This window comes from Gnatocerus cornutus, unplaced genomic scaffold (assembly GCF_029298725.1).
Source record: "Gnatocerus cornutus isolate USDA-ARS CGAHR unplaced genomic scaffold, icGnaCorn1.1 ctg00000530.1, whole genome shotgun sequence".
Lineage (NCBI taxonomy): Eukaryota > Metazoa > Arthropoda > Insecta > Coleoptera > Tenebrionidae > Gnatocerus > Gnatocerus cornutus.
In genome coordinates this window covers 1-12,073 of record NW_028275842.1, presented here as the reverse complement: position 1 = coordinate 12,073, position 12,073 = coordinate 1, and the positions used below count along the sequence as shown (strand labels likewise).

General features: G+C 44.2%; 2 non-coding genes across 2 annotated transcripts; both read right to left on the bottom strand.

Moving 5' to 3' along the window:
- Positions 1–263: 263 nt before the first annotated feature.
- LOC148165206 (5S ribosomal RNA) lies at positions 264–383 on the bottom strand. The gene has a single exon (XR_015771675.1). It is a non-coding gene; the product is annotated as a 5S ribosomal RNA (ribosomal RNA).
- Positions 384–6,858: 6,475 nt separating this feature from the next.
- On the bottom strand, positions 6,859–6,978 carry LOC148165205 (5S ribosomal RNA). The gene has a single exon (XR_015771674.1). It is a non-coding gene; the product is annotated as a 5S ribosomal RNA (ribosomal RNA).
- Between the last annotated feature and the right edge of the window lie 5,095 nt (positions 6,979–12,073).

Here is a 12,073-nt window from a genome sequence, read left to right as displayed (position 1 = left end):
TTGGCGAAGCACGCCGTTTCTGAAGGAACCAAGGCCGTCACCAAATACACCAGTTCAAAATAAATCCTCCTCGAGCAGCTTGGAAGTTGGTTGGAAAAAAAAGAAAAAAAATCGGTTCTTTTCAGAACCACAAATTCAACTCGAACGAATTAAAAATTTTCGTCTTCATACTATATAAGTTCCTGAGAGAAAATATAAATAGTGAAAAATATATTTAAAAAAAGTTTGACATCAGAAATGTTAATAAAAAAAGAAAAGAGTAGAGACAACGGCACGCGGTGTTCCCAAGCGGTCACCCATCCAAGTACTGACCGCGCCCGACGTTGCTTGACTTCGGTGATCGGACGAGAACCGGTAGTTTTCAACGTGGTATGGTCGTTGCCTGGTAAAATTTTCCAAGATGGTACGTTGACGATTTTTTGTGATTGTTCGATCGTTTGGATGTGACATTTTTCGATGGTACACATGTCAGAAAATGTACAAGATTTAAAAGAAGAAAAAAAAAAAATTTTTTTTTGCGAGTCGTTTTTTAGTTTTTTTTTTGCGACAAAATGACGAAAAAAAAAAACTCGTATGAGGCGTTAAATTAAATTGTTCGTTTGACGATCTCAACGAGTCACTTGCGATTAACGTAATTTAAAATTTGAGAACTTACTTACTCACTTGCTTGCTTAGATGGAAATAGCACCCACTTGAAGTAAACGCCGACACGGACCGGAGATGAATAAACTCCGAACGGACGGGGTTAATTCATGAACTGACCGTAGTACGGTCGAAGGTTCGCCGCCGCCGCTACCTGCTTTCTTTCTTAGAACTGATAACAGAGTTGGTTTCTTTGTCTGTTCATTCATCGAAATTCCCACCACTCTGGCCGGGCCGGGCGGGGGTGGGGGTGTGTGTTGTTTCATGATTTGTTCTCTTCTCGATTTATTCTTTTTCCGACGTCGTTCGATTCATAGAGATGTTTTCGTCGAAAGTGTGGTCGCGTTTACATTGCATTAAAATTTAATTTGTTCCAGTGCGACGATGAAACAAGAAAAAAGTTTCAAGTAAGTACGCACGCACGCACACCTACATATTTCATTTTTTAAATCTTTCGACGTTCGTAGTTTCTGCTCGAAATGTCGACTAATAGTAGGGAATGTTTTGTTGATTTGTTTGTTTTTTCGTTTTTGAGAAGAACAAATGAAAATTTCGTTGGATTTCTGTCGACCGACGACCGACTGAAAATCCGCCGACATCGACGTAGTTTTATTTAGAGTGTCTGAAAAATGCAAACAATGCAAGATTTCCGTATTTTTGTTGGTTTGTGGTGTTTGGGGAGTTTTTTTTATGATTATAAAATGGTTTCGTCGAGAAAAATTGCTTCTTTCGCAATGAATTGGCAAGAAAAAATTAAAAAACTCGTCCGTTCCCGTCGCTGGATGTTCGACGGTGGTCCGTCTGATTTTCCCTTTATTTTCGTAAAATTGACGAGAATTTCGCCGTCAAAACTGTTTTCGGTGATGTTTCGATGATGGGATTTCGTCGTGTGAGGTAATTTTTGAGGAAAAAATGTCGATTTTGCGAAAAAAAGTCGTTCGAAAAGTCCGTTCGTCGTACAAATTCGTTTCTCATGGTCGAGTCCGAAATTGACATCGTTTTTTTTTCCGACCTGTTCGTCAAGATCGTTTTCAAAAATCAACTCCTACGAAAGGCGAAGGTTTTATCTTCGTTCTTGAAAAAATTCGACCTTCTCGGACGTCATCTTCGACCGTTTTGTGAATTTTTTTCCTACACTCTGCAGGTTCGTCGGTCGTCGCTCCGATCCGTGCTGCGTCTCTTTGCGAGGCGATTTTCGAAAAGATCGCACGTACTTTTCGACCGATTCGTTCGTGAAACTTGTAGAGGATGCTTCCAAGTTTGTCTGGTCGAAAGCGGAACTTTCCTGTTATTCGTGGAAAACGCGTAACGTCGGCGTCGAACTTGGATGTCATCTCCTTGTTTCGGAGGGTCTTTGTTCGAGTCGACGTTCGATCGGTCCTTGTTCGCTTTTGGAGGTCGGCTGGTCGTCCGGGAAAACTTGAGGTTATTCAGGAGGCCATCGCCGACCGAATCGCTCATGTTCCCGCACCCGGAGGCGGTGATCTTCGCGTAAAGAGAACGATGCCATCACGCGAAAGCTGTATTCGAGGCCCACTGAATTTTCTAACTCGACGAGAAGGCTCTCGTTTAGTCCGCGGTCCGCGCGTTTTCGAACGCGCCAACACTTTGACTTTGGCGCCCAATTCGTTCTGTAAAGTTCATTCGTTCTTTCACCGAAGAATAAGCCTACCTATAATAAAAAGAAAAAAACGCGCGCGCGATAGACGAAAATATGGCCGACGTAGAAAATCAAGCAGCTTCGACGGTCGCCGGTGCCACTTCCGGCTCCTCACCGGTGAAGAAGGAGAAGAAGCCCAAAAATCCGAGAAGCAAACCTTCTCATCCGCCCACTTCGGAGATGGTCACCAACGCCATCAAAGGCTTGAAGGAACGCGGCGGTTCTTCGTTGCAGGCGATCAAGAAATATGTCGCGGCCAACTACAAAGTCGACGCGGAAAAATTTGCGCCTTTCATCAAGAAGTACCTTAAGGGCGCCGTCGCATCCGGTTCGTTGGTCCAAACCAAAGGAAAAGGAGCTTCCGGTTCGTTCAAGTTGGCTTCTGCCGTCACCGGTGCAGCTAAGGCTCCGTCCGCCACGAAAAAGAGATCTGCCGCTGCGACCGCGTCGTCATCGGCGAAATCCAAGAAGACGGGCGTTGCTAAACGTTCCGTCGCGTCAGCGCCGACGTCCGCCGAAAAAGGATCCGCCTCAAAAGCCGGTAAGAAGGCCGCCCCCGCCGCTTCGGCCAAGTCTAAGAAAACTGCCGCCGAAAAGAAGAGCGTCGCCGTATCGAAGGCTAGAAAGGCTGCGTCCGCTCCCGAAAAGAAAGCCAGCGCCGCCTCCAGATCGCCCGTCAAACCCAAGACGCCATCGAAAGCGAAGAAATCCAACAAGGCCGGTCCAACCAAGAAACCGAAAGCGCCGAAACCGAAAACGGCCAAAGCCGTCACCGTCAAAGCGAAAAAAACCGCTTCACCCAAGAGAAAGAAGTGAAAAGTCGACGACGATGATTTAATTTTTTCAACGACGACGACGTCCTGGTGGTTTCGGGAACGTGCTCCGATCGTATATATCGACGTAGGGGCACCATCGATACAAATAAATGGCCCTTTTCAGGGCCACAATTATTTTCAAGAAACGAACGAAAGATTCGCTTGGACAATGCACATTCTGTTGAGGAGATACATACTTTCATTTGATTTTCTTGTCTATTCATTTGACTGTCGAAACAGTGTTATTACAAAGAATGATAAACTTTATTATATAATAATGTTTCAAATAGTCTCAGTTAAAAGAAAATTTAATGTGAAAGAAAAAAGCAAAAGTTTATCGTTTTATGTAAGTACGAATTTTGTGAATAAATCACATAACCTAACTTTTTTTTTTTTTTTTTTTTTTTTTCAATCTCAAAAAGTTGCATGCGCGAACGATAAATTTTCAATTCGTTGGAAAATAATTGTGGGTTCTGAAAAGAACCGATTTTTTTTTTCTTCTTTTAACACCTTCGAAGATGAAGAATTTGTTAATTCTAGATGGTCGGATCGGATGGATGGATGGATGGATGGAGGAAATTTAAGCCCTCTCGCCACGAATGCGTCTCGCCAATTGGATGTCTTTCGGCATGATGGTGACACGTTTGGCGTGGATGGCGCACAAGTTGGTGTCTTCGAAGAGGCCGACGAGATAAGCCTCGCTGGCTTCTTGAAGTGCCATCACGGCCGAACTTTGGAAACGGAGATCGGTCTTGAAATCTTGGGCGATCTCTCGGACGAGACGTTGGAAAGGCAGCTTGCGGATCAAAAGTTCAGTGCTCTTTTGATAACGACGAATCTCACGAAGGGCGACCGTACCGGGCCTGTAACGGTGAGGTTTCTTGACACCTCCGGTGGCGGGAGCGCTTTTTCTGGCCGCCTTCGTGGCCAACTGTTTTCTAGGTGCCTTGCCACCGGTAGATTTACGAGCCGTCTGTTTAGTTCTCGCCATCTCGGATATCGGATGAATCAAATGAAAAGAATTAACGTAGGTAGTGGCTTGCTTGCTTGCTTCGACCGAACGACCGACCGTACGTACGAACGTTCGAAAGTCAACTGAAAATTTTCGTCGCGCCAACGGCCGTTTTATAAACTCGATGAGTCATACGGCGACGCCATTGGTGGATTCGTTTTTAACGCGAGGTGGAGCTGCCGTAACTTATAAATAGTCCCGCGGAATGAAATTTTGACGTTAGTTCCATAACGAACTTGGTCGAAGCTACGTCGTTTTGTACGAAGAATTTCCTAATTTTATCAAGATGACCGGTCGTGGTAAAGGTGGCAAAGGATTGGGAAAAGGTGGCGCCAAACGTCATCGCAAAGTTCTACGCGATAACATCCAAGGTATAACGAAACCGGCGATCAGAAGATTGGCTCGTCGTGGTGGTGTGAAACGTATTTCCGGTCTCATCTACGAAGAAACCAGAGGTGTGTTGAAGGTCTTCCTCGAGAACGTCATCCGTGACGCCGTAACTTACACCGAACACGCAAAACGTAAGACCGTCACCGCCATGGACGTCGTCTACGCCCTGAAACGTCAAGGTCGTACCCTTTACGGTTTCGGCGGTTAATTTTATCATTTTATGACGTGTATCCGCATCCTCAGAGGAATAACAACAAACCCCCCGCAGGCAAGCAAACAAACAAACAAAAAAAAACGGTTCTTTTCAGAACCACAAAATAAATCAAACGAATTAAATATGTTGCTCAATTGTGTGTTTGTCTTCAAATCGAAATGAAAATCGTACGGAGTGAGTGATCATTTTAATTTGTGATCCAGGCGGCGACTTTGACAATTTTGACAGCAGTTTTAGGTTAGAATGACCATCGTTAAAAGAACGTTTTTGCCACGAAGAGTATATTTGAGGTTATGTCCAATATGGGGTAGAGTTACTCTCCTCAGACGTGACTTGAAACAAAATCTCATAGCAAATAAAACGATTGATTGTAGTATTACGGCTCACCGCTGACGACTGCTGCTGCAAGAAATTATCGAGACGGAGAGCACGTATAGGCGACCGGTGTGTGTGTGTATGTTCTTAACAGATTAATGTGCGAAATGTGAAGAAATTTACGACGAATCGGAATGTTTCTTGAATTAGATAATCAATAAATTATTATAGATAGAGTTGTCGAGTTCGTGCTTTAGTCGGGCATTGAATTTTTCTAAAAATTACGATGAAAAGTCGTAAAAATCATCTTTCTTGGTTGAATGTAATCGAAAATCTTCCGTTCAGTCTACGCTCGTATAATGAATTAATTGATCGGTTTAACTTTAAAATATCTAAAAGACTTTTTAACATGATTCTCATAGGTTGTTGTATTTTGGCGAAAAAATCAATTCGTTCGAGTTGAATTTTTGGCCCTGAGAAGGGCCGATGTGAAGATGGTTTTTATAAAAGTTTTTGTTTTTCGTTCGAGATGACGGCGGCGAAGAATTAAATTTAAGGCTTCTTTTCGGTCTTCTTGGGCAACAACACCGCCTGGATGTTGGGCAAGACACCGCCTTGGGCGATGGTAACGCCGGAAAGGAGCTTGTTTAACTCCTCGTCGTTCCTTATAGCCAATTGAAGATGTCTCGGAATGATACGGGTTTTCTTGTTATCTCTGGCGGCGTTTCCTGCCAATTCGAGAACTTCGGCGGCTAGATATTCCATTACGGCCGCCAAATAAACGGGAGCACCTGCACCCACTCTTTCGGCGTAGTTTCCTTTACGCAGAAGACGATGAATTCTGCCGACGGGAAACTGAAGTCCGGCACGACTGGAACGAGACTTCGCCTTTCCCTTCACTTTACCTCCTTTTCCTCTTCCGGACATGTTGTTATACGATATAAACAGCAAAACACCTACTGCGACTGACACGAAGCGCACTGACAAACGTACGGCTTGAAATAAATGCCGAACGCGGCGAAGGCTAGAAATTTATATGGTCGGTACAGCGCCATCTCGTTAGGGCAATGGTCGAACGACGAACTAAGGCGGAGCGCCTGTTTGTCGCTCGCTCGTTATAAATAGAGGGATTTTAGGTGTGCGGCGTTTTAGATCGAGTATACTCGTCGTAACGTGCACGTCGTGTCTGTCTCGTTTTCTGTTTTTAAACGTTTTTTTAACTCGACGACTAGAAGAGAATGCCACCCAAGACCAGCGGTAAGGCGGCCAAGAAGGCCGGAAAAGCTCAAAAGAACATCTCGAAGAGCGACAAGAAAAAGAAGCGCAGGAGGAAGGAGAGTTACGCCATCTACATTTACAAGGTGTTGAAGCAGGTCCATCCCGATACCGGTATCTCCAGCAAGGCTATGTCTATCATGAACAGTTTCGTGAACGACATCTTCGAACGTATAGCTGCTGAAGCCAGTCGCCTCGCTCATTACAACAAACGTTCGACCATAACCAGCAGGGAGATCCAGACGGCGGTGCGTCTTCTTTTGCCCGGTGAATTGGCGAAGCACGCCGTTTCTGAAGGAACCAAGGCCGTCACCAAATACACCAGTTCAAAATAAATCCTCCTCGAGCAGCTTGGAAGTTGGTTGGAAAAAAAAGAAAAAAAATCGGTTCTTTTCAGAACCACAAATTCAACTCGAACGAATTAAAAATTTTCGTCTTCATACTATATAAGTTCCTGAGAGAAAATATAAATAGTGAAAAATATATTTAAAAAAAGTTTGACATCAGAAATGTTAATAAAAAAAGAAAAGAGTAGAGACAACGGCACGCGGTGTTCCCAAGCGGTCACCCATCCAAGTACTGACCGCGCCCGACGTTGCTTGACTTCGGTGATCGGACGAGAACCGGTAGTTTTCAACGTGGTATGGTCGTTGCCTGGTAAAATTTTCCAAGATGGTACGTTGACGATTTTTTGTGATTGTTCGATCGTTTGGATGTGACATTTTTCGATGGTACACATGTCAGAAAATGTACAAGATTTAAAAGAAGAAAAAAAAAAAATTTTTTTTTGCGAGTCGTTTTTTAGTTTTTTTTTTGCGACAAAATGACGAAAAAAAAAAACTCGTATGAGGCGTTAAATTAAATTGTTCGTTTGACGATCTCAACGAGTCACTTGCGATTAACGTAATTTAAAATTTGAGAACTTACTTACTCACTTGCTTGCTTAGATGGAAATAGCACCCACTTGAAGTAAACGCCGACACGGACCGGAGATGAATAAACTCCGAACGGACGGGGTTAATTCATGAACTGACCGTAGTACGGTCGAAGGTTCGCCGCCGCCGCTACCTGCTTTCTTTCTTAGAACTGATAACAGAGTTGGTTTCTTTGTCTGTTCATTCATCGAAATTCCCACCACTCTGGCCGGGCCGGGCGGGGTGGGTGTGTGTTGTTTCATGATTTGTTCTCTTCTCGATTTATTCTTTTTCCGACGTCGTTCGATTCATAGAGATGTTTTCGTCGAAAGTGTGGTCGCGTTTACATTGCATTAAAATTTAATTTGTTCCAGTGCGACGATGAAACAAGAAAAAAGTTTCAAGTAAGTACGCACGCACGCACACCTACATATTTCATTTTTTAAATCTTTCGACGTTCGTAGTTTCTGCTCGAAATGTCGACTAATAGTAGGGAATGTTTTGTTGATTTGTTTGTTTTTCGTTTTTGAGAAGAACAAATGAAAATTTCGTTGGATTTCTGTCGACCGACGACCGACTGAAAATCCGCCGACATCGACGTAGTTTTATTTAGAGTGTCTGAAAAATGCAAACAATGCAAGATTTCCGTATTTTTGTTGGTTTGTGGTGTTTGGGGAGTTTTTTTTATGATTATAAAATGGTTTCGTCGAGAAAAATTGCTTCTTTCGCAATGAATTGGCAAGAAAAATTAAAAAACTCGTCCGTTCCCGTCGCTGGATGTTCGACGGTGGTCCGTCTGATTTTCCCTTTATTTTCGTAAAATTGACGAGAATTTCGCCGTCAAAACTGTTTTCGGTGATGTTTCGATGATGGGATTTCGTCGTGTGAGGTAATTTTTGAGGAAAAAATGTCGATTTTGCGAAAAAAGTCGTTCGAAAAGTCCGTTCGTCGTACAAATTCGTTTCTCATGGTCGAGTCCGAAATTGACATCGTTTTTTTTCCGACCTGTTCGTCAAGATCGTTTTCAAAAATCAACTCCTACGAAAGGCGAAGGTTTTATCTTCGTTCTTGAAAAAATTCGACCTTCTCGGACGTCATCTTCGACCGTTTGTGAATTTTTTTCCTACACTCTGCAGGTTCGTCGGTCGTCGCTCCGATCCGTGCTGCGTCTCTTTGCGAGGCGATTTTCGAAAAGATCGCACGTACTTTTCGACCGATTCGTTCGTGAAACTTGTAGAGGATGCTTCCAAGTTTGTCTGGTCGAAAGCGGAACTTTCCTGTTATTCGTGGAAAACGCGTAACGTCGGCGTCGAACTTGGATGTCATCTCCTTGTTTCGGAGGGTCTTTGTTCGAGTCGACGTTCGATCGGTCCTTGTTCGCTTTTGGAGGTCGGCTGGTCGTCCGGGAAAACTTGAGGTTATTCAGGAGGCCATCGCCGACCGAATCGCTCATGTTCCCGCACCCGGAGGCGGTGATCTTCGCGTAAAGAGAACGATGCCATCACGCGAAAGCTGTATTCGAGGCCCACTGAATTTTCTAACTCGACGAGAAGGCTCTCGTTTAGTCCGCGGTCCGCGCGTTTTCGAACGCGCCAACACTTTGACTTTGGCGCCCAATTCGTTCTGTAAAGTTCATTCGTTCTTTCACCGAAGAATAAGCCTACCTATAATAAAAAGAAAAAAACGCGCGCGCGATAGACGAAAATATGGCCGACGTAGAAAATCAAGCAGCTTCGACGGTCGCCGGTGCCACTTCCGGCTCCTCACCGGTGAAGAAGGAGAAGAAGCCCAAAAATCCGAGAAGCAAACCTTCTCATCCGCCCACTTCGGAGATGGTCACCAACGCCATCAAAGGCTTGAAGGAACGCGGCGGTTCTTCGTTGCAGGCGATCAAGAAATATGTCGCGGCCAACTACAAAGTCGACGCGGAAAAATTTGCGCCTTTCATCAAGAAGTACCTTAAGGGCGCCGTCGCATCCGGTTCGTTGGTCCAAACCAAAGGAAAAGGAGCTTCCGGTTCGTTCAAGTTGGCTTCTGCCGTCACCGGTGCAGCTAAGGCTCCGTCCGCCACGAAAAAGAGATCTGCCGCTGCGACCGCGTCGTCATCGGCGAAATCCAAGAAGACGGGCGTTGCTAAACGTTCCGTCGCGTCAGCGCCGACGTCCGCCGAAAAAGGATCCGCCTCAAAAGCCGGTAAGAAGGCCGCCCCCGCCGCTTCGGCCAAGTCTAAGAAAACTGCCGCCGAAAAGAAGAGCGTCGCCGTATCGAAGGCTAGAAAGGCTGCGTCCGCTCCCGAAAAGAAAGCCAGCGCCGCCTCCAGATCGCCCGTCAAACCCAAGACGCCATCGAAAGCGAAGAAATCCAACAAGGCCGGTCCAACCAAGAAACCGAAAGCGCCGAAACCGAAAACGGCCAAAGCCGTCACCGTCAAAGCGAAAAAAACCGCTTCACCCAAGAGAAAGAAGTGAAAAGTCGACGACGATGATTTAATTTTTTCAACGACGACGACGTCCTGGTGGTTTCGGGAACGTGCTCCGATCGTATATATCGACGTAGGGGCACCATCGATACAAATAAATGGCCCTTTTCAGGGCCACAATTATTTTCAAGAAACGAACGAAAGATTCGCTTGGACAATGCACATTCTGTTGAGGAGATACATACTTTCATTTGATTTTCTTGTCTATTCATTTGACTGTCGAAACAGTGTTATTACAAAGAATGATAAACTTTATTATATAATAATGTTTCAAATAGTCTCAGTTAAAAGAAAATTTAATGTGAAAGAAAAAAGCAAAAGTTTATCGTTTTATGTAAGTACGAATTTTGTGAATAAATCACATAACCTAACTTTTTTTTTTTTTTTTTTTTTTTTTCAATCTCAAAAAGTTGCATGCGCGAACGATAAATTTTCAATTCGTTGGAAAATAATTGTGGTTCTGAAAAGAACCGATTTTTTTTTTCTTCTTTTAACACCTTCGAAGATGAAGAATTTGTTAATTCTAGATGGTCGGATCGGATGGATGGATGGATGGATGGAGGAAATTTAAGCCCTCTCGCCACGAATGCGTCTCGCCAATTGGATGTCTTTCGGCATGATGGTGACACGTTTGGCGTGGATGGCGCACAAGTTGGTGTCTTCGAAGAGGCCGACGAGATAAGCCTCGCTGGCTTCTTGAAGTGCCATCACGGCCGAACTTTGGAAACGGAGATCGGTCTTGAAATCTTGGGCGATCTCTCGGACGAGACGTTGGAAAGGCAGCTTGCGGATCAAAAGTTCAGTGCTCTTTTGATAACGACGAATCTCACGAAGGGCGACCGTACCAGGGCCTGTAACGGTGAGGTTTCTTGACACCTCCGGTGGCGGGAGCGCTTTTTCTGGCCGCCTTCGTGGCCAACTGTTTTCTAGGTGCCTTGCCACCGGTAGATTTACGAGCCGTCTGTTTAGTTCTCGCCATCTCGGATATCGGATGAATCAAATGAAAAGAATTAACGTAGGTAGTGGCTTGCTTGCTTGCTTCGACCGAACGACCGACCGTACGTACGAACGTTCGAAAGTCAACTGAAAATTTTCGTCGCGCCAACGGCCGTTTTATAAACTCGATGAGTCATACGGCGACGCCATTGGTGGATTCGTTTTTAACGCGAGGTGGAGCTGCCGTAACTTATAAATAGTCCCGCGGAATGAAATTTTGACGTTAGTTCCATAACGAACTTGGTCGAAGCTACGTCGTTTTGTACGAAGAATTTCCTAATTTTATCAAGATGACCGGTCGTGGTAAAGGTGGCAAAGGATTGGGAAAAGGTGGCGCCAAACGTCATCGCAAAGTTCTACGCGATAACATCCAAGGTATAACGAAACCGGCGATCAGAAGATTGGCTCGTCGTGGTGGTGTGAAACGTATTTCCGGTCTCATCTACGAAGAAACCAGAGGTGTGTTGAAGGTCTTCCTCGAGAACGTCATCCGTGACGCCGTAACTTACACCGAACACGCAAAACGTAAGACCGTCACCGCCATGGACGTCGTCTACGCCCTGAAACGTCAAGGTCGTACCCTTTACGGTTTCGGCGGTTAATTTTATCATTTTATGACGTGTATCCGCATCCTCAGAGGAATAACAACAAACCCCCCGCAGGCAAGCAAACAAACAAACAAAAAAAAAACGGTTCTTTTCAGAACCACAAAATAAATCAAACGAATTAAATATGTTGCTCAATTGTGTGTTTGTCTTCAAATCGAAATGAAAATCGTACGGAGTGAGTGATCATTTTAATTTGTGATCCAGGCGGCGACTTTGACAATTTTGACAGCAGTTTTAGGTTAGAATGACCATCGTTAAAAGAACGTTTTTGCCACGAAGAGTATATTTGAGGTTATGTCCAATATGGGGTAGAGTTACTCTCCTCAGACGTGACTTGAAACAAAATCTCATAGCAAATAAAACGATTGATTGTAGTATTACGGCTCACCGCTGACGACTGCTGCTGCAAGAAATTATCGAGACGGAGAGCACGTATAGGCGACCGGTGTGTGTGTGTATGTTCTTAACAGATTAATGTGCGAAATGTGAAGAAATTTACGACGAATCGGAATGTTTCTTGAATTAGATAATCAATAAATTATTATAGATAGAGTTGTCGAGTTCGTGCTTTAGTCGGGCATTGAATTTTTCTAAAAATTACGATGAAAAGTCGTAAAAATCATCTTTCTTGGTTGAATGTAATCGAAAATCTTCCGTTCAGTCTACGCTCGTATAATGAATTAATTGATCGGTTTAACTTTAAAATATCTAAAAGACTTTTTAACATGATTCTCATAGGTTGTTGTATTTTGA